Below are 23,166 nucleotides of genomic sequence, written 5' to 3'. Positions count from 1 at the left end.
CGGCTTCAGAGTGCCATTATCAAGTGTTTTAAGTGTTATAAATTGCCTAAGATCGCATACTTACTGTCGTGTATTTTATGCCATCTTAGGAAATTTATAACACATAAAACACTTGATAATGCCATTCTGAAGCCGCAACCATGATTGTGTAAGTGCAACTGTAACACTGTAAATAAACAATAGTCTAATGGCGGTACTGACTTAAGAAATATATTACGACTGTGGCCCCGCCTTATGAAAAAATTATCATCAGGAAAATGTTTTAAAGCAATTGAAGGATGTAAAAACGCTTTATTTCTTGTAAATTAAGTCAGTGTATGTATATGCTCTAGAAAAACCAGTACTGTAACCAGCTGTGCAAGTGTTCAGCCAGAAGCGGCAAAGACCATCTATGCGGCGGTGGCTGACAGCGGCAACGCGCGCCAGAGAGCATCCTAGGCGAGCTGGCTGGTATACAACGAAACGACAGCCACAATAAATCATATATTGATTGTTAAAGAATTACGTTAGAGCCCTACGTTTATATAGATTGATGGTTCAGCTATGGTTTTGTGGAGAGCAGCAGTTGTCACCATTGAGGAGCCGAAGATTGCGTGAGCTTGAATCGGTATGACGAGTGTTGTGTTAACTGCATGCGGGCTGAGACAGGTTTACGTGTGTCGCTAACGGTACTTTCTTAGGAGAATTCGGTATCGACTATCAAGGCGGTTGGAGATTTTCCACGAATTTTGTTGGAAAGGGTTCGGAAGCTTGAAACGAGTGGATTTAGATTTTTAAATGAAGATTAGATAATGCAGTAACGATATATAAATAAACAATATTAATTTATTTTTGAAAATTTTTGTGTCGAATCGTCCACATAATGGAGTCAGAGGCCGTAAAACTGCGAGCATCTTTGGACTAAGACCTTACAATAGTAGGCCTAAAAGTAACGCACGCATGCTTGTAGGACACGAACAAAAACAGTTAGGAAGATGGGGCAAAAATTACATTAAAGTACAATTTTTAAACTTCAAAATCATACATGTATTTTTCAACGTACTCACCGTTAAGGCTAGCATATTTGTTCCAACATGCAACAAGTTTCTTCATTCCGTCACTGAAAATTTACTACAACTTCTCACGAATCCAGGACTTGACAGTCTCAGTAGACTCCATGTACTGAGAGGACTTAGTCGTTGCCACTAGTACCAGAAAATCGGTGAGCATCCCAAAACACTGTCACAACAATTTTTTTGCGAGTGGTTGTGTTTCCAGCTTTTTCGCCCGAGGAGAAGACTAATGCCGATTTTCAACGCTTTGTCGTCCCCTCCGTCATGGTTGCGCTGCAAAAGTTGCTCGCACCATTCCAGTCGATGCTGATTGTTCTCGTCTGTGAGGCGGTGTGGTACACATTGTGCGCAGGTGTAGCGGTATCCTAATTGTTCAGTAATAAAGCAGACACATTTCTTGGATGTTCCAGTATGGTTTGCGAAACACTCGAGTGGTTCGCCGGTCATTTTGAAGCAAATCGCCCGACGAGTTTGCGATGGCTTTCGCCTGTGGCAGTAATCGGACGACCAGTGCATGTTTCACCAACACTTATGGTTTCTCCAGGCCCGCAACAATGTAAATTTGCTACGCATCGATTTACAGTGGACCTAGCAACAGAATCGCCACCCTAAACAGCCTTCAAACGGCAATGAATCTCACTGGGCGTCACTTTTTGGGCAGTTAACCTTTGATGACAGTACGTCGTTTAACTCCCGTTGGCATAGCAGTAGAACAATTCTCCATCCTTCTGCTCGTCGGCACACTGGATGAACGCAACGCATTCAGTCCGCACGTGCGTGTAGAGGGAGAAGTTACCTTCCACGTTCCACTTAGCGCCTGTCCCAAGGTTATTTAGGTAACTTTTCGGCCTACCACCGTAATTAGTAACTAGTTAGCATACTGAAAAATTCGTTTAGTAAGTAGTGTTATCTCAACAGATAATGAATTAGTCGGAAATAGACATCTCTTTGACAATAGTTACCAGAAAGTACAGAGTAATCATTTTTATACACAATAAAAAGTTAGAGAATTCTTTAAGTACATGCAATACCAGTGGGTGGCGCACAATTTGGTGACAGGGCTACATACGATATCAGCTCTGATCCCATCGTCAGTCGCTGTCAACAATTGCTTGCAGCTTTAGGATTAAAACGGATACTTCTAGGACAAGAGACGACGCTTCGCGAAGTCTAGAGACCTCGTCCTTAGAGACGAGAGCCTCCTACAGACGGACCTAACTCCGTTACACTAGTGCTTTTCGAAAAAGTTTGTTCAGATCGAGTACCGAGGTGTCGGCACTGTTCAGTACGTTCCTTCATGCAGGTGATCACTATTGCTAAGCAGGATACGTTGCACTGTAGGCGACAGTAATTTACTTCTCATTCGCTAATCCGTGATTGTGATGCTACGCATTCCGTTAGAATAAATGTTAGTGATCTGCATAGCATCTGGTCCAAAAATATTATACTTATCCGTTACGTGGACGCAATGAACCACCAGTTGCAGCGTAAAAGCGTTCCACGTTAGAAGATATTTCAGTGTAATAATCCATCTGGTTTCTTCTATCTACATCCACATCTACGTGATTACTCTACAATTCACAATTAAATACCCGGCAGAGGTTTCATCGAACCACATTTAAGCTATTTATCTACCGTTCCACTATCAAATAGCGAACAGGGAAAACCAACATTCAATCTTTCCGTGCGAGATCTGATTCCTCTTATTCTACACTCCTGGAAATGGAAAAAAGAACACATTGACACCGGTGTGTCAGACCCACCATACTTGCTCCGGACACTGCGAGAGGGCTGTACAAGCAATGATCACACGCACGGCACAGCGGACACACCAGGAACCGCGGTGTTGGCCGTCGAATGGCGCTAGCTGCGCAGCATTTGTGCACCGCCGCCGTCAGTGTCAGCAAGTTTGCCGTGGCATACGGAGCTCCATCGCAGTCGTTAACACTGGTAGGATGCCGCGACAGCGTGGACGTGAACCGTATGTGCATTTGACGGACTTTGAGCGAGGGCGTATAGTGGGCATGCGGGAGGCCGGGTGGACGTACCGTCGAATTGCTCAACACGTGGGGCGTGAGGTCTCCACAGTACATCGATGTTGTCGCCAGTGGTCGGCGGAAGGTGCACGTGCCCGTCGACCTGGGACCGGACCGCAGCGACGCACGGATGCACGCCAAGACCGTAGGATCCTACGCAGTGCCGTAGGGGACCGCACCGCCACTTCCCAGCAAATTAGGGACACTGTTGCTCCTGGGGTATCGGCGAGGACCATTCACAACCGTCTCCATGAAGCTGGGCTACGGTCCCGCACACCGTTAGGCCGTCTTCCGCTCACGCCCCAACATCGTGCAGCCCGCCTCCAGTGGTGTCGCGACAGGGGTGAATGGAGGGACGAATGGAGACGTGTCGTCTTCAGCGATGAGAGTCGCTTCTGCCTTGGTGCCAATGATGGTCGTATGCGTGTTTGGCGCCGTGCAGGTGAGCGCCACAATCAAGACTGCATACGTCCGAGGCACACAGGACCAACACCCGGCATCATGGTGTGGGGAGCGATCTCCTACACTGGCCGTACACCTCTGGTGATGTCGAGGGGACACTGAATAGTGCACGGTACATCCAAACCGTCATCGAACCCATCGTTCCACCATTCCTAGACCGGCAAGGGAACTTGCTGTTCCAACAGGACAATGCACGTCCGCATGTATCCCGTGCCACCCAACGTGCTCTAGAAGGTGTAAGTCAAGTACCCTGGCCAGCAAGATCTCCGGATCTGTCCCCCATTGAGCATGTTCGGGACTGGATGAAGCGTCGTCTCACGCGGTCTGCACGTCGAGCACGAACGCTGGTCCAACTGAGGCGCCAGGTGGAAATGGCATGGCAAGCCGTTTCACAGGACTACATCCAGCATCTCTACGATCGTCTCCATGGGAGAATAGCAGCCTGCATTGCTGCGAAAGGTGGATATACACTGTACTAGTGCCGACATTGTGCATGCTCTGTTGCCTGTGTCTATGTGCCTGTGGTTCTGTCAGTTTGATCATGTGATGTATCTGACCGCAGGAATGTGACAATAAAGTTTCCCCTTCCTGGGACAATGAATTCACAGTGTTCTTATTTCAATTTCCAGGAGTGTATTACGATGACCATATCTCCTTATTAGGTGCACGTCAACAAAATATTTTTACACTCTGAGGAGAAGGTTGGTGATCGAAATTCCATGAGAAGTTCCTGCCGCAGCGAAAAAAGTTTTTTTTTTTTTTTTATATACTGCCACCCCAGTTCGTGTAAAATATCGATAGCACTCTCTCCCCTATTTCGAGATAACAGAAACAAGGTACGCTTCTTCCAACTTTTTCAATGTCCTCCAGCAATCCTATCTCATGCGGATCCCACACCACACAGCAATACGCCAGAAGGTGGCGGACAAGCGTAGCGTAAGCTGTCTCTTTAGTAGATCTGTTAAATTTTCTAAGTGTTCTACCAATACATCGCAGTCTTTGGTTTGCTTTCGCCACAACATTGTCTATTTGATCATTCCAATTTAGCTTATTCTTTTCTAACTGTAAACGCTAAGTATTTCGTTGAGTTTCCACACTTTAGATTTGTGAGATTAATAGTGTAACTGATATTTAGCTGATTTTTTTTTCGTGCTCTTGTCTGTGACTTCACACTTTCCATCGTTTACAGTCAACTGCCACGTTCTGTGTCATACAGACAGCTTGTCTACACAACTTTGCACTTTGTTTTGATCATGTGCTGACTTTACATGACGGTAAATGGCAACATCATCTCCAAATAATCTAAGAGGACTGATCACATTGTCTCCTAAATCGTTTATATAGGTCAAGAACTTCAGAGGTCCTATAACACGTTCTTGGGGGAACGCCAGATATCACTTCCGTTTTACTCGATGACTTTCTGTCAGTTATTGCGAACTGTGACCTTTCTGACAGGTAATCACGAATCCTGTCACAAAAGTTAGACGATACTCCATAGGCACGCAACTTTATTGGAACACGCTTTTGAGGAATGATGTCAAAAGCCTTCTGGAAATTTAAGAATATGGGATCAATCTGATTTCTCTTGTCGACAGCACAGTGAGAATAAAGAGCTAGCTATGTTTCGCAGGAACGATTTTTTCTGCATCTGTGTTGGTTATTTATCAATGAATCGTTTTCTTCGACGTGATTCATAATGTTCGAATACAGTTTATGTTCCAAAATCCTACTGTAAACCGACGTTAGTGATATGGGTCTGTAATTCAGCGGATTACTTCAATTTCTTTTCTTGGGTACTGATGTGACTTGCGCGACATTCCAGTCTTTAGATACGGATCATTTTACGAGCTACCGGATGTATATCATTGTTTATATGATTGCTAAATGTGGAGCTATCGATCGGTGCAGTGTGAAAGGAACCTGATTGGTGTAGAATCCGGATCGAAACGTTGCCTTGCTTAACTGTTTCAAACTGCTTCGCAACGCCGAAGACATCTAGTTCTAAGTCACTCATGTTGGCAGTTGTTCTTGATTCGAATTCTGGAGTATTTACTTCGTCTTCTTTTGTGAAGGAAATTCGAAAACCCGTGTTCAGTAACTCTGCTTTAGTGACGTTATCATCAATAATATCATCATCATTATCGCGGAGTCAAGGTTTTGATTGCTTCTTGCCACTGGAGCACTTTAGATACGGCCAAATCACTTTAGACTTTCCGCCATATTTCGAGACAGAGTTTCGTTGTGGAAACATTTTAAAGGCATCTCGCATTGAAGCTTGCTCTGAATAACCTATTAACTAAGGAGATTTAGACATGCTGTTTACAAGCAGTATTTTGAAATTATGAGAATTACAGAATAAAAGGAAACTGTTCAAATCCTCGGTTGTTTAATATATTTGGCTGCAACTACAGAAGAAGCTACGGTTTTTCGTCATAGAATCTCTTACGCCGACAACAGCAGACGGAATCAAGTGAGACAATGAGATAAACGTAAAAAGTAACTTTCTGTCTTCTTAGGTTGATAGCTGGCGAAATGCACAGAAAAATCAAGAGGAAATTTAGACGTACAAAATTAGAAAAATAAATGAAACGTTAAATATCCCCCGTTGAAATAATATTATTGTAACTATTAATCGTATAGTAGGGTAGCCGGTGTAATGAGCCTAGCAATAGCTACTATAATCTTTCGCTGGAATAATTATTATGAATCATACAATAATATTAATTATTCTTTTCAACAAAGCAAGTAAACTATTCTGCGCAGTATTTTAATCATAATTGAAGTTAACTGGAAGTTTAATATTTAGTCTTTTCTTTATTTGTAATCAGTAGCTCTTTGGAATGCGCTGTATATAGAATAGTCAACAGCCAACTTCACTGTTACCTCGAAATTAGCTTGGTTAATATACGAGATGGTATCCGAAGGCAGACTGTGTGAAGACTGACCATGAACCACCAGTAATCACCAAAATAAATTAGAGGAGATATTCCAGTACCAAAAATAAAACTTGGAAGATTGAAAATGTGTTAAATTTTCTCACTCAAAACGAGGCATACGTTTCATTATTCTTGATACTGGCACACATCATTTATGAACACCTTCGTTTTTGCGTGGGACATCGAACAATAAACAATAGCTGAGAGTAAATCCCTGATCGTGTAGAGCAAAACATTGCTACTGCACTAATTATATATGTCTCTGGTGTCAATAAACCTGTGGATACTACAATCGACAATCTATTAAAAGATTCTGTACCTTTATTTCTATCACTTCCGAAATCTCAGTAACTCTGAGAACCAATATTAAGCACTTCAAGGAAATTACCTAAAATTACTAAGTTACTAAACAACAATAGGGCAACGGCCTTGCCGCAGTGGATACACCGGTTCCAGTGAGACCACCGAAGGTAAGCGCTGTTGGGCGTGGCCTGCACTTGGATGGGTAACCATCCAGCCGCCATGCGCTGTTGCCATTTTTCGGGGTGCATTCAGCCTCGTGATGCCAATTGAGAAGCTACTCGACCGACTAGTAGCGGCTTAGGTCAAGAATACCATCATAACGACCGAGAGAGCGGTGTGCTGACCCCACGCATCCTCAGATGAGGATGACACGGCGGTCGCGTGGTCCCGGTAGGCCACTCGTGGCTTGAAGACGGAGTGCTTTTTATTTACTAAACGACAACACCAAAACTAAACTCTGTCCTAACAAGCCTCGGAAGGTCCAACGTTACTGACCGACCGCCGTGTCATCCTGAGCCTGTATGTGGACATGGAAGACACGTGGGCAGCACACCGCTCTGTTGGCCGTTGTCAGTTATCTTGGCCGGAGCCGCTACTTCTCAATCAAGTAACTCCTCAATTTGCCTCACAAGGGCTTAGTGCACCCCGGTCGCCAACAGTGCTGGACACATTGGGCGGTCACCCATCCAACTGCTAGCCAGGCTCAAGAGCGCTTACCTCCGGTGATCTGACGGGAACCGGAGTGACCACTACGGCAAGGCCGTTGGCACAAAACAACAACAAATATTCTCTTTTTCTTCCGTCACCAACACCAGAGATATTCTACCACACTACTTGCAAACTGTTTACGTCGCCACACAGACCTCCTTCGGTAGAGTGGACAGTTAGGTGGCCACAGTCGAGTCATCCTGCCTGTCCGCGTGCGGAACGGTTCTGCTGCCACTGCACGCTGGTCCTCGTCAGACGTAGGAAGTCCTGAAGGCGTGAGAAGTCTGTGGCAGTTGACTCCATCAACCCTGTTGATGCAGTAGTAGCTGTGGCTGCTGGCGTAGAGACTGATGCAGCTGTAGATGGTCTGGAGTGTCAATGCGTGCACCTCTCTACCTAAATCGGGATAGGGTCCAGTACAGGGCGGTTACAAGGGCACTCTCACACCATCCGAGCAGAGCACGATGCGGGTGCAGCGGAACAGATCTTTATGCGCAGAGATTGGCGGTTGTGCGTGGTGGGACACCATCAAAGGCCGAAAGTTCGAATGCAGTTCATCGTCTGTAGCATCAAGAAGCCAGGGTTCTCTGTATGGTATCCTTGTCTAGTGGAGAAAAAATTAGGAGCCAGTCTTAAGGTTTCACCGTACACCATTTCTGCACTTGACGCATACACGCCTGTAATACCAGTGGCAAAAAGGTCAACCAGCAAGACCTGTGGAACATCAATGCTAACTTAAGTGTCCTGCGCCAGTGTTCCACCAGATGGCTGGATGTAAGCTGGTGGTATGATGATGAACGAACATGCATGATGCAACTAATTTGCTGAACAATTTTACGGCGTAAAGTCAAGCTCCGGCACGCCAGCAGAGAGTGCTGCGGAGAAGACGTCAGCCAATTGCACGTTGACCGACCCCTCTCCAGGACGACAACGCGACGGCAGGGGCCTCTACACGAAGAGGACATAAGTGTCGCGCCGACTGGGTGTGGCCCACCTCTACATCACCGTCAAGATTAGGCACTTCAAGACCAGCAACTTAGGAATTGTGTGTACTGAAGAACATTGTCAATTTTGTCTGCCGCTCTTTGCTTACAACACATCTGTATCTCTCAAAGTTTTAAGTATTGTCATTTAATTTTGTAATAAAACTTATTAAAACGAATTGCTTGAATTGTTGTCTAGCTATCCGAGAAGCAGCTCTCCTGTGCTCTCCATATTTGACGAGTAGACGGGATTCGACAGTATGGATGACTGAAACTGACGGCCCTGGTCTGTAGTAACATTTATTTATTTATTTTTATTTAGACGTCAGGTTCCGTAGGACCAAATTGAGGAGCAAATCTCCAAGGTCATAGAACGTGTCAGTGCATGAAATTAAGACATTAAAGTAATAACAGATAAAAATAAAATGTTTATGAACCCTTAAAAGCCAATTCATAAGTTTAAGTAAACGCTATCAACAATTCAGCAAGAATCCGCTTACTTTTTCAAGAAACTCCTCGAATGAACAGAAGGAGTGACCCATTATGAAACTATTCAGTTTCGATTTAAAAGCGCGTGGATTAATGCTAAGATTTTTGAATTCTTGTGGTAGCTTATTGGAAATGGATGCAGCAGTATACTGCAAACCCTTCTGCGCAAGAGTTAAGAAAGTCCTATCCAAATGCAGGTATGATTACTGCCTAGTATTAATTGAGTGAAGGTTGCTTATTCTTGAAAATAAGCTAATATTGTTAACAAGAAACGACATTAAGGAATATCCATATTGAGAGGCCAGTGTCAAAATACCCAGACTCGTGAACAGGGGTCGACAAGAGGTTCATGGACTTACACCACTTATTGCCCGAACCGCCCGTTTCTGAGATAAAAATATCCTCTTAGAATGGGAAGAGTTACCCCAGAATATAATACCATACTACTTAAGCGAATGAAAATAAGTAAACCAGGCTAATTTTCCTGTCGAACGATCACTCAGTTCAGGTACCGTTCGAATAGTAAAAATGGCAGCATTAAGTCTTTCAAAATCAAATGGTTCTAAGCACTATGGGACTTAATATCTGCGGTCATCAGTCCCCTGGGCTTAGAACTACTTAAACCTAACTAACCGAAAGACATCACACACATCCATGCACGAGGCTGGATTCGAACCTGCGACCATAACAGCAGCGCGGTTCCGGACTAAAGTGCCTAACACCGCTCGGGCACTGCGCCCGGCATTAAGTCTTTCAACAAGATCCTGAATGTGGACTTTCCATGACGGTTTACTATCTATCTGAACACCTATAAATATATACTGTTCAGTTTCACTATTTATATGCCCATTCTGTGAAGTTAAAAGTCAGGTTTTGTTGAATTGTGTGTTAGAAACTGTAAAAACTTAATCTTACTGTGATTTACGTTAGTTTATTTTCTACAAGTCATGATTTGAGGTCATGAACTGCACTATTTGAAAGCGAACCAATATTGCACACAAAAGCCTTCACTAAAGAAATAGTGTCATCAGCAAACAGAAATATTTTAGAGTTACCCATAAAACTAGAGGGCATATCAATTAGGTGAATAAGGAACAGGAGCAACCCCAACACTGATCCCTGGGGCATCCCCCCACTTCATCGTACCCCACTCAGACCCCACATCACAGCCATTCTCAGCAATGTGAATAATGACCTTTTGCTGTCTGTTGCTAAAGTAAGAGGTGAACCGATTGTGGGCTACTTCCCGTATTCGGTAATGGTCCAAGTTCTGGAGCAATATTTTGTGATCAACACAATAAAATGCCCTATGTAAATCTAAGAATTTGGCTAGCGTTCAGAACCTTTTCTTTAACCCATCCTGTATATCACAGAGAAAAGAGAATATAGCATTTTCAGTTGTTAAGCGACTTATAAAGCCAAACTGTACATTTGATAACAAATCGTGTGACATAAAATGATCAATTATCCTTACATACGCAACATTTCAATAACTTTAGCAAACACTGATGGAATAGAAATAGGTCTAAATTGTCTACATTATCCCTTTCTCCCTTTTTAAAAAACGGCTTTACTACTGAGTACTTTAATCGTTCAGGAAACTGACCATTCCTAAAGGTAAAATTGCTAATATGGCTGAATACAGGGCTAACCTGTGCAGCACAGTACTTTAATATTCTGCTAGACACTCCATCATAACGATGAGAGTCCTTAGTCTTCAGTGATTTAATTATTGGCTCAGTCTCCCCCTTGTCTGTATCACAGAGGAGTATTTCAGACTTCAATCTCGGAAAGGCATTTGCCAATAGAGTTATATGATTCCCTGTAGAAGCTAAATTTTTATTTAATTAACCAGTAATGCTCAGAAAATGATTGTTCAATACTGTAAATATTTCTGATTTATCAGTAAGAGAAAGATTTTTACTGCGAACTGACTTTATATCGTCGACCTTGTGTTGCTGACCAGACACTTCCTTCGCAACTGACCATGTGGTTTTAATTTTATCCTGTGAATTAGCTATTCTCTTTGCATACCACGTACTTTTTGCCTTCCTAATAACATTTTTAAGCACCTTACGATACTACTTCTAACATTTTGATATAATTCCCACTTTGTTCTACATGATATCCTTATCCCACTAGTCAGTCACTCGGACTGTTTATTACTGCTAGTACCCTGTTTAGAGCGTTAAAACGGAAAACAACTCTCAAAGAGCATGAGAAATGTGTTAAGGAAGGCATTATATTTAGCATCTATGTTATTGGCACTATAAACATCCTGCCACTCTTGTTCCTTGACAAGGTTTAAGACTTTATTGCTGTTGGATTAACTTTCCTACATAGTTTGTAATTACACGTGACATTCGTTTGAGTACAAAAGCCTTTTAGTGTTAAAATTACGCATCATGGTCTGAAAGGCCATAGTAACAGAATGCCCATCTAGTAATGAAGAATGAATAAAAATATTGTCTATGGCTGTGCTACTGTTCCTATGCACCCTAGTTGGAAAAAAACAAAGTCTGGCTCAGATCATATGAATTTAGGAGATCCACCACCATCCTTCCGCTTGCACCATCATACACAAAATTTATATTGAAGTCACCACATATAACTGATTTCTGGTAATTCCTTCAAAGTGAATCAAGAGCCCTTTCTAGCTTGAGCAGGAATGATCTGAACCTATAAAAGATCTATAAACGACAACAATTAGAAGTTAAGTTTCATTAAATTTAAACTTCCCCTGCACAACATTCAAATATCTGTTCAGTGCAGTGCCGTGATAGGTCTATGGACTGAAAAGGAATAGTGTTTCTTACGTACATAGCCTCTCCCTCACACAGCAATGAAGTCCTTTAAAAAGAGCCAATTAATCTGTATCCTGGTAAAGGAAGCCTCTGAATAGTCAAATTATTTTAGTGGTGCTCCGACATACCAATAATTTCAGAGCCAACATCTATAAGCAGTTCACTATATCTTTAATACCTCTTATATTTGGATAAAATTGGTAATTCCTTATCTACTTGTATACATGACATCCTATGAAGGTGAGCCCCTAGTTAGAAGGACTTCCTTTAAGCAGGTACATCTATCAGCTGACTTCAGTCTAAGAAAGGTTCGGTTGTAACACCAACAACTCCTGCTGATAGACCCAACTGGCACCACTGCCATGTGACCCACGCCCTCAGTCATCAGCGCCTTCTCAGGCCCCATGCTGACACGCTTAACAGCCACATTAAGATGAGGCCTATCATGAGGATGAGACAGCTGCACGAAATGCACCTTAGTGCCACCAGTTTGAGTAGGTATCTTTACCAGGTCACCACCTACATCATGTTCTCCGTCCCTATTCGCTGCTCCACCCACTGTCACTACCTGATCCTCCTTCGTAAAATTCCTACATAACTCCCCTATGCTGTCAGTCACCTGAGACAACCCTGCACTAGGCTTCAAAATGCTGGTCACCTGGTACTCACTCCCCAACACTTCCTGTAACTGCTGGCCCACACCTCTAACGTGCGAGCTACCTAGCAGCAGAATCTTCTTCTTTCTGTTAGACTTTGGAACTAATCTAGGCCTCCTAACTGCTGAGGATTGCTGCGTGTTCCCTACACCTACAGCCACAGGAGACTCCTCTCCAATCAACTCTGACAGTTGGTCAAATCTATTGCATATACGCAAAGTATAACTGTCTGAATACCTCCTCCTCCAAGCTGCCTTATTGCCAACTGCCAGTTCCCATTCCCCACCACCCTTCACCCTCCTCAACCTAGGTAGTTCCTCCTTTGCCCATTGTAACTACACCAGAAGAGCACAGATCTTACGCTGCTGCTCTATCAACTTATTTCTACAACAGATTCTGAATTCCTAGGAAAGGATATTGCTAGAATGCCCACTGGATTCCCCCCACTAAAAGTTCTTTGAACAAATTCCCCGCCGTAACCCACTACTCACAAACATACGTCAGAGCCCACACTTCTCACTCATCCTACAATTTTACAGTTACTGGAAAAAACTATACGTCTACGTTGCCTAATTTCAGTTACACCAGTCGAACTTTTTATAGAACTAACAATAGCGGTCTCGAAAGTCTCTGTCTACTAAGAAAGAAACTACTTGTGTTAATACTACTACACCACAGCTAATAAGAATAACAACATAACTTCACAAAATTACTAGCTAAAACCTAAACTACAAGCGGCCACTGGAACGCTCAACGAAGTTAAAACACTAAATAAAAATTTTACTGAAATATTTCACTAGAAACAATAAGAAACATCAACTGAAAACTAAAGCATGAGATTTACTAAACGACTTCAACAAAAGAAAACTCTAAAAAACACAGCGTGCGAACGTTTCCACGTGTTTATAAAATTGTTATTTCGCCACAAACATCACGAAACACCGCTGAAAACTATTACATATAATAAGTAGCTTTGTCAGTACTTAGCTTTGTAGCCGCTACAGCTGCAGCTGCACGCCGCAAAATGTAAACACACTACCGAGGCGTGAGTCTTGGACGAACGACGTAAGCGCTCCCACCAGACATCTGTTGGCCACCCGAACCTTGACGCCGACATAGTCAAGAATGCTCTTGCAACTGTTGCTGCCGTGATTTCCGTGATAGGAGCCAGCTTTACACACTGGGTTGACCTGTCAGTAGTCATGAGAAAATCTCTGAATCCTTGCACTGGTGGTAGTAGCCCTATGAGGACTATGTGTTCCTTTGGAAAACGAACTGTCGGCTCAAGGAAACGAACAAAGCGGTTTATGAAGATGACGCCTTACATTGGCGACTTGACACGGTAAGCATGTTTTAACCCATGATCGGCAATCTCGTCACACCACCGGGCACTGTATCGTCAACATGACAATGGTTGGCCCTGAATGTGCTACCCCATGAATTGCATCAAACATTTATCTTCTGCAACTTGCAGGCATGAAGGAGCGATGAAAGCTCTGAGGCCGGCCGGAATGGCCAAGCGGTTCTAGGCGCTATAGTCTGGACCCGCACTACCGCTACGGTCGCAGGTTCGAATCCTGTCTCGGGCATGCATGTGTGTGATGTCCTTAGGTTAGTTAGGTTTAAGTAGTTCTAAGTTCTAGGGGACTGATGACCTCAGAAGTTAAGGCCCATAGTGCTGAGAGCCATTTTGACCCATCAGCTCTGAGACACATCACACCAAATGAGGAAGTTGTCCAACGGTAATTGTTTAAACTGCATTCCCATCATATGTATCGTACGTAACCTCTATAGTTCTTCACCTGTTTCCTGTGCCGCGGCCAGCTGTGTCGGGTCCACATTTGCTGGGAGTGCACAGACCACAACCTCATTCCCACCTTCTCTCAGGTGACGAATATTGGTTGTGAATTTAGCCACGAATTCTAGGTGGAGAAACTATTGAGGATAGAAGGAATTGCACGCGTTGTTAATCGGCAAGGAAACAGGTCTACGATCAGTGAAAACAGTGGAGTGATGCACCTCAGCTTGCATTCGGAAATGCTTGATTGCTTAATAGATTGTCACAAGTTCCCAGTCACAGACGCACCATTTTCTCTGTGCCTCTACGTGACACGGAAGAGGCGATGCAGCCCACTGACGAAATTTTCGTGACTTAATTGGACGTTAACCTGGATTGTGGAGCAGACTGACGTTCTTCCCCCGAAACTGATATGCGTTACGCGTGTACAGAGCCCGCCCCGCTAGGCAAATTTCTTCTGCCACAATCGGGGGTCACCACTTGTGGAAACTACACCCCACAATCGATTAAAAGATTCCGTTGTTTTTTTGTCTTTATTTTTATGACTTCCGAAATTTCGATAGCTCCGAGAAACGAGCATTCATTAAAAACTCCAAGGAAATGACATAAAATTATTAAGTTGCGAAACAACCACAAAGATTCTCTTTTTCGTCCGTTATCTAGGTCTAGAGATATTCTAGCGCATCACTTGCTCTCCTGTTTATCTCTCCCCAGAACTATGCAGCGTTAACTTGGGTCATTTCTTCAAAGCCACAAGTACAAGAGAGCAATAAAGTGCTAACCTAAAGCAGACGGAGGCGCGAAACACGTGGCGGGGGGACCACACGCAGCCCAGGCCGTCTGTAAACGCTCGGTTGCCATGGTAGCCGTTACGTCATCCGTGCTGCCGTGCGCCCCTTTGCCACGAGAGTCCAGTTGCCTTCGTGCTGCTTCTCTAGGTTTCCCTTGCGTCAGTTGTCCCGTGTGCAGTCAATATGGATAAAGTCGAGCATCCCTTGGACAAGTGGTGATGCAACGCTTTTGAGTGAGAATAACATTACTTGTAGGAGCTTTCGTTTTCAAGGAGACTTGAAACTAACGACATGAAATTTTTGAAGAAACGACTTCCAACACACCGTTTCACTTTCTTCGAAAAGATAAGTTCAAAACACGTGCATTCCAAAGTTCTTGCTGTGAGCAGCACAAGTGCTTACGCGGTAGCCCCACAAAAAGAAAATTATTCTGCTGACCAAGTTTTCTCTTAGGTACTTTCAATTTGTACACTATGTGAGCAAAAGTATCCGGACACGTGGCTGAAAATGACTTACAAGTTTGTGGCGCCCTGCATCGGTAATGCTGGGATTCAGTATGGTGTTGGCCCACCCTTAGCCTTGATGACAGCTTCCACTCTCGCAGGCATACGTTCAATCAGGTGCTCGAAGGTTTCTTGGGGAATGTCAGCCCATTCTTCACGGAGCGTTACACTGAGGAGAGGTATCGATGTCGATCATTTAGGCCTGGCACGAAGTCGGCGTTCCAAAATATCGCAAAGGTGTTCTGTAGGCTTCAGGTCAGAACTCTGTGCACACCAGTCCATTACATGGATGTTATTGTCGTGTAGCCACTCCGCCACAGGCCGTGCATTATGAACAAGTGCTCGGTCGTGTTGAAAAATGCAATCGCAGTCACCGAATTGCTCTTCAACAGTGAGAAGCATGAAGGTGCTTAAAACATCAATGTGGGTCTCTACTGTTATGTGCTGAAGCTCCCTCCACGAAAAACACGACTACACCATAATACCACCGCCTCCGAATTTTACTCTTGGCACTTCACACCCTGGCAGATGATGTTCACTGGGCATTCGCCATGCCCACACCCTGCCATGAGATCGCCCCATTGTGCATCGTGATTCGTCACTCCACACAAAGTTTTTCCACTGTTCAATCGTCCAATGTTCACGCTCCTTACACCAAGCGAGGCATCGTTTGGCATTTACCGGCGTGATGTGTGGCTTATGAGCAGCCGCTCGGACATGAAATCAAAGTTGTCCCGCCTAGCTGTCATAGTACTTGCAGTGGATCCTTATGCAATTTGGAATTCCTGTGTAACGGTCTGGATAGATGTCTGCCTATTACATATTACGACCCTCTTCAACTGTCGCCGGTCTCTGTCAGTCAACAGACGAGGTCAGCCTGTACGTCGTTATGCTGTACGCGCCCCTTCACGTCTCCACTTCACTATCACATCGGGAACAGTCGACCTGGGGATGTTTAGGAGTGTGGAAATCTCGCTTACAGACGTATGAGGCAAGTGACAGCCAATCACCTGACCAAATTCGAAGTCGGTGAGTTCCGTGGAGCGTCCCATTCTGCTCTCTCATGATGTCTAATGACTACTGAGATATCTGATATGTAGTACCTGGCAGTAGGTAGCAGAAAAATGCGGTTAATATGAAAAAGATATATTTTTGGGGGTGTTAGGAAACTTTTGATCACATAATGTATGAACCGCTTTGGGCTTTGACGATCTGAAGAATCTGTCTGAAGGTTTAGCACTGTGTGCTTCTTGTAAAGATCATCTAAAAAGTTTTATTTCATGTAAAGAACTATCCAAACAATTGTTCAGTATTTCGGAGCAGTGTAAGTAACTGCACAAATCAATTAAAATCATACACAACAATGAAGTGAAAGCTGACAGAGACGTCATTCACATTGTAATTGGCGTCACAAGTCTTTTGTGTAAGGATGAGGTCATGATGAGACAGAAGATCCCTGAATCCCGGAAATTTCAGAGACGTTTTTAAACTTGTGCTAAACTGAAACAAAGATTTGAAACCAAGCTGAAAGAAAATGGGCTATTTCTGGTAGTTTCAAAAACTGTATAGAAAGAACTGATAGAATGTGTAAATGAGTCGATTTGTGAATACATACATTCACTTTGGATGGAACCTTGCCGCACGGAGTGGCCACACTGTTTGAGGCGTCATGTCACGGATTGCGCTGCCCCTCCCATCGGAGGTTCGAGTCCTCTCTCGAGCATGGGTGTGTGTGAGTGTTGTTCTTAGCATACGTTAGTTTAAATAGTGTTGAAGTCCAGGGACCGATGAACTAAGCAGATTGGCCCCTTAGGAATTCACACACATTTGAACATTTGATAGAACCTCATTTTATGCCTGATATTGTGACCAAAGCAAAAGATGTTTTGGGCGAGTCACAATGCTTTGTTGTCATGGGACTAGTGAATTCCAACGTCGATATTCGTGGATATTTTCGCGGTTTTCATGATTTTAGCCAAGCTAGAACTGCTGCTGCTTCATACAATGTGCTCAGTGGCACGTTGCAGAATTATGATACGAAGAACAAACTGGTGGTCGAAACCTATGACGGTGTTTCTGTTCTGACAGGAGTGGCTTGCAAGCTGAGACCCGTGAAATTGTCTCCAAATCTCGTTTTTACCCAGTGTTTTGCACATCGTTTGGGTTTAATTTTACAGGACAGCTGTTCTGGTATAAAACCGGTAAGGATTTTTTTCTCTACGTTTCAGAGAATTCCTGCTTTTTTCCTCCGCTCTTCGAAACATACAGCAGTTACGGACTGTATTGTTCACAAACGTTTCCTTCCAAAAGTGCAACGAGATCAACAGCTGCGCCAGAATTATATCTGCCATTTTCGAAACAGTCCGGAGCTAACTGACAGTGCAGACTCTAATGTAACGACTACTGGTTTCAAAAATATACTCCAAGACTTTGTTTTTCTTCTTCGTGTTTTCCAAAGCATATTTTTAAAGAGTGAACTATTTTGTAAAATTCTTGAGAAGAAAATGACGCACAGTTTCGCAACAATGCTGTCTCACAAGGCACAGCTCACAATAAAAAGTCAGTGAAAATAAATTGAACGACTTTTTTTAAAAAAATTCCATGAAACGATTGATTAATTCGCAATTTGAAATTTCCATGAATAGACCCGGAATGATGGACGAATACATTAGCAATCCACTGATGACGAAATACGAACAGGTGTACTTCAAGGCACTGAATAATACTGGATATGATTGGAGGCAAGATTTCCGCGTTCTGGTAAACTGGCCTTCCTAGAACTGGGCGACACTACTTAGTTCGCCAATTAGGCTCAGAATTTCCCTGTAGACATTGTGGATCCATTATTACAATATACTGTCCGTTATTTAGTCGCTTGCAGTTTCATTTAGAACTAGTGACTGTATTTTCTCCTCACCATAAATAATCATTTCACTCTGTCAGTTTGGTAGTTGTAATCAAAAGAATAACTGAGAATGAAACGGACTTAATTAGCCCACAAGCTTTCGATATATTTGTCTGATTGCTACAATTCCTGACACAAGTGCTTGAGCTGAAAGGAGTTTTTCTTGTCTTACAAGCGTTAAAACTTGTTTGAGAAACAGTATGGGCCAGTATCGTTTGTACCTCAATTGAAAAACCAGTGTTATGGATACTTGGAAGGCGATACCTATGGTATATTATCGAAATATTCGTGAAGGCTGACAGAAATTGATAGTCGAGTTAACATGTTATACAGGTAATGACGCTCAAACGCACAACCTATCAGTTCGCTTGTAAAGAAAAGTGAGTGTCTTATTATTATTATTAGTACAAATTCTAATAATAATAATAATAATAATAATAATAATAATAATAATAATAATAAGAAGAAGAAGAAGAAGAAGAAGAAAACAAAGACAGAGGATGAGCTGGTCAGATGAAGTGAACCAACACCTCATGTTCTGTTATTACCAAGCAACAAGCATAAGAACAAACACAACTGGATACAGATCACAAGGATAAACAACATTTATTACCAGACACCCAGAATTAAAATTTTTAACAGAACAACGACTAAGTGATGAGATTCGTGTAATAATCAAATATTACAGGATACCCCAGTCAGAATTAGAAAACATCAAACAACAAGTACAACAAATACTAGAACAAAATAATGTGCAATCAGAAGAAGAAGAAGAAAATATAGTAATGGACTCAAACATCCCAGAGCAAACAAACAAAAAACAACACACATCAATTAAACGATCAGAGGAAAACGAAATCTTAAGACAGCCACCAGAACAAGCACAAATAGAACACGAAGTGACACACATGTTAGATACAGAAGAAAAATTTCAGCTGACATGTATAGAATACAAAGATACAAATACAGACATTAGACCATTCTTGCATAGACCACCAAATAACACAATCATACACAACAAAATAAATGAAAATACAACTATGGAAGAGTTACAACTACTGATTTATATAGGAGCACTCCCTACACTAAATATACACACTAGGCAGAGATCAGAACCAACCAACACACAGAAGAAACCCACAAAACCAGCATGGCAACACAGGCTACAGATCAGAATAGAAAAACTGAGAAAAGACATCGGACAGCTAACACAATTTCTAAGAAATGAAATGTCAGACAAAAAACGAAAAAGGTTAGGTAAAATCTCACAACAAGAAGCGATAGAGCAATTAGATGAAAAGAAGCAGAAATTACAAGCATTAGCCAAACGACTTAGAAGACACAAAAAAGTGAAAATAGAAGGAAACAAAACCAAACATTCAACACAAACCAAAAGAAATTTTACCAGACAATAGATAACACACACATTAAAATAGACAATCCACCAAACATAACGGACATGGAACACTTCTGGTACATCATAACAGGCAAGCACGGTGGATACAAGCAGAAACAAACACATACAAAATGATACCACAAATGCCTGAAGTGATAATTTTGCAACATGAAGTCACCCAAGCAATTAGTTCTACTCACAATTGGAAAGCCCCTGGAAACGATAAAACAGCAAATTTCTGGCTAAAGAAGTTCACCTCAACACATTCACATCTAACTAAATTATTTAACAGTTACATTGCAGACCCATACACATTCCCTGATACACTTACACATGGAATAACTTATCTGAAACCTAAAGATCAAGCAGACACAGCAAACCCAGCTAAATACCACCCCATAACATGCCTTCCAACAATATACAAAACAAAATATTAACTTCAGTCATTACACAGAAATTAATGACACATACAACACAGAACAAAATTATAAATCAAGAACAAAAAGGCTTTTGCAAAGGAGCACAAGGATGTAAAGAGCACCTGATAATGGATGCAGAGGTGACATACCAAGCTAAAACTAAACAAAGGTCGCTACACTAGCATACATTGATTGCCGAAAAGCTTTTGATAGTGTACCCCACTCATGGTTACTACAAATATTGGAACTATACAAAGTAGATTCTAAATTGATACAGCTCCTAAACATAGTAATGAAAAATTGGAAAACCACACTTAATATCCAAACAAATTCAAATACTATCACATCACAGCCAATACAGATTAAGCATGGAATATACCAAGGAGACTCATTAAGTCCTTTCTGGTTCTGCCTTGCTCTGAACCCAGTATCCAACATGCTAAATAATACAAATTATGGATACAATATTACTGGAATATACCAACACAAAATTACACATTTGCTATACATGGATGATCTGAAACTACTGGCAGCAACAAATCAACAACTCAACCAATTACTAAAGATAACAGAAGTATTCAGCAATGATAGAAATATGGCTTTTGGAACAGACAAATGTAAGAAAAATAGCACAGTCAAGGGAAAACACACTAAACAAGAAGATTACATATTGGGTAACCAAAGCGACTGCATAGAAGCAATGGAAAAAACAGATGCCTATAAATATCTGAGATACAGACAAAAAATAGTAATAGATAATACAAATATTAAAGAAGAACTAAAAGAACAGTATAGACAAAGACTAACAAAAATACTGAAAACAGAATTGACAGCAAGAAACAAGACAAAAGCTATAAATACTTATGCTATACCAATATTGACCTACTCATTTGGAGTGGTGAAATGGAGTAACACAGACCTAGAAGCACTCAATACACTTACGTGATCACAATGCCACAAATATAGAATACATCACATACATTCAGAAACAGAAATATTCACATTAAGCAGAAAGGAAGGAGGAAGGGGATTTATCGACATAAATAACCTACATTATGGACAGGTGGACAATTTAAGATAATTCTTTATAGAGCGAGCAGAAATTAGCAAAATACAGAAAAGCAATCACTCATATAAATACATCGGCTACACCACTACAATTTCATAACCACTTCTACAACCCTTTAGATCACATAACATCAACAGATACGAAGAAAGTAAATTGGAAAAAGAAAACACTAAATGAGAAGCACCTGTATCATCTACCACAGCCACACATCGATCAAGACGCATCCAACACATGGCTAAGAAAAGGCAATATATACAGTGATAACGGAAGGATTCATGATTGCAATACAGGATCAAACAATAAACACCAGATATTACAGCAAGCATATTATTAAAGATCCCAATACCACAACAGATAAATGCAGACTTCGCAAACAACAAATAGAAACAGTAGATCACATCCCAATCGGATGCACAATACTAGCAAATACAGAGAATACCCCTGAAGACATGACAATGTAGCAAAAATAATACATCAACAACTTGCAATACAATATAAACTAATAAAACTACACGTTCCCACATACAAGAATGCACCACAAAATGTACTGGAGAATGATGAATACAAATTATACTGGAACAGAACCATTATAATAGATAAAACAACACCACATAACAAACCTGACTAATAAAAAGAAGAAATTAACACAACTAATCGAAATATCCATACCCAATACAACAAGTATACAGAAGAAAACAGGAGAAAAAATTGAAAAATGCATCCAACTGGCTGAGGAAGTCAAGGACATGTGGCATCAGGATAAAGTTGACATTATACCAATTATACTATCAACTACAGGAGTCATACCACACAATATCCACCAGTACATCTACGCAATACAGCTACATCCAAACGTATATATACAACTACAGAAATCTGTAATTATTCATACTTGTTCAATTACCCGAAAGTTCCTAAATGCAATAATAATTCCCCCCCCCCCCCCCCCCGCCCCCCATGAACCATGGACTTTGCCGATGGTGGGGAGGCTTGCGTGCCTCAGCATTACAGATAGCCATACCGTAGGTGTAACCACAATGGAGGGGTATTTGTTCAGAGGCCAGACAAACTTGAAATTCCTGAAGAGGGGCAGCAGCTTTTTCAGTAGTTTCAGGGGCAACAGTCTGGATGATTGATTCATCTGGCCCTGTAACACTAACCAAAACGGCCTTGCTGTGCTGGTACTGCGAACAGCTGAAAGCAAGGGGAAACTACAGCCGTAATTTTTCCAGAGAGCATGCAGCTTTACTGTACGGTTAAATGATGATGGCGTCCTCTTGGGTAAAATATTCCGGAGGTAAAATAGTCCCCCATTCGGATCTCCGGGCGGGGACTACTCTGGAGGACGTCGTTATCAGGAGAAAGAAAACTGGCGTTCTACGGATCGGAGCGTGGAATGTCAGATCCCTTAATCGGGCAGGTAGGTTAGAAAATTTGAAAAGAGAAATGGATAGGTTAAAGTTAGATATAGTGGGAATTCGTGAAATTCGGTGGCAGGAGGAACAGGACTTCTGGTCAGGTGAATACACGGTTATAAACATAAAATCAAATAATGCAGGAAAAGGTATAATAATGAATAAAGAAGCAGGAGTGCGGGTAACCCACTACAAACAGCAAAGTGAGCGCATTATTGTGGCCATAACACGAAACCCACGCTTACCACCGTAGTACAAGTGTATGTGCCATCTATCTCCGCAGGTTACGAAGAGATTGATGGAATGTATGATGAGGAAAAAGAAATTATTCAGAGAGTGAAGGGAGACGAAGATTTAATAGTGACTGGAATTCGATAGTAGGAAAAGGAAGAGAAGGAAACGTGGTAGGTGAATATGGAATTGGGGTAAGAAATGAGAGAG

This window comes from Schistocerca gregaria, chromosome 4, assembly GCF_023897955.1.
Source record: "Schistocerca gregaria isolate iqSchGreg1 chromosome 4, iqSchGreg1.2, whole genome shotgun sequence".
In the NCBI taxonomy this organism is placed as follows: domain Eukaryota; kingdom Metazoa; phylum Arthropoda; class Insecta; order Orthoptera; family Acrididae; genus Schistocerca; species Schistocerca gregaria.
Note: the sequence above shows the minus strand (reverse complement) of the source record.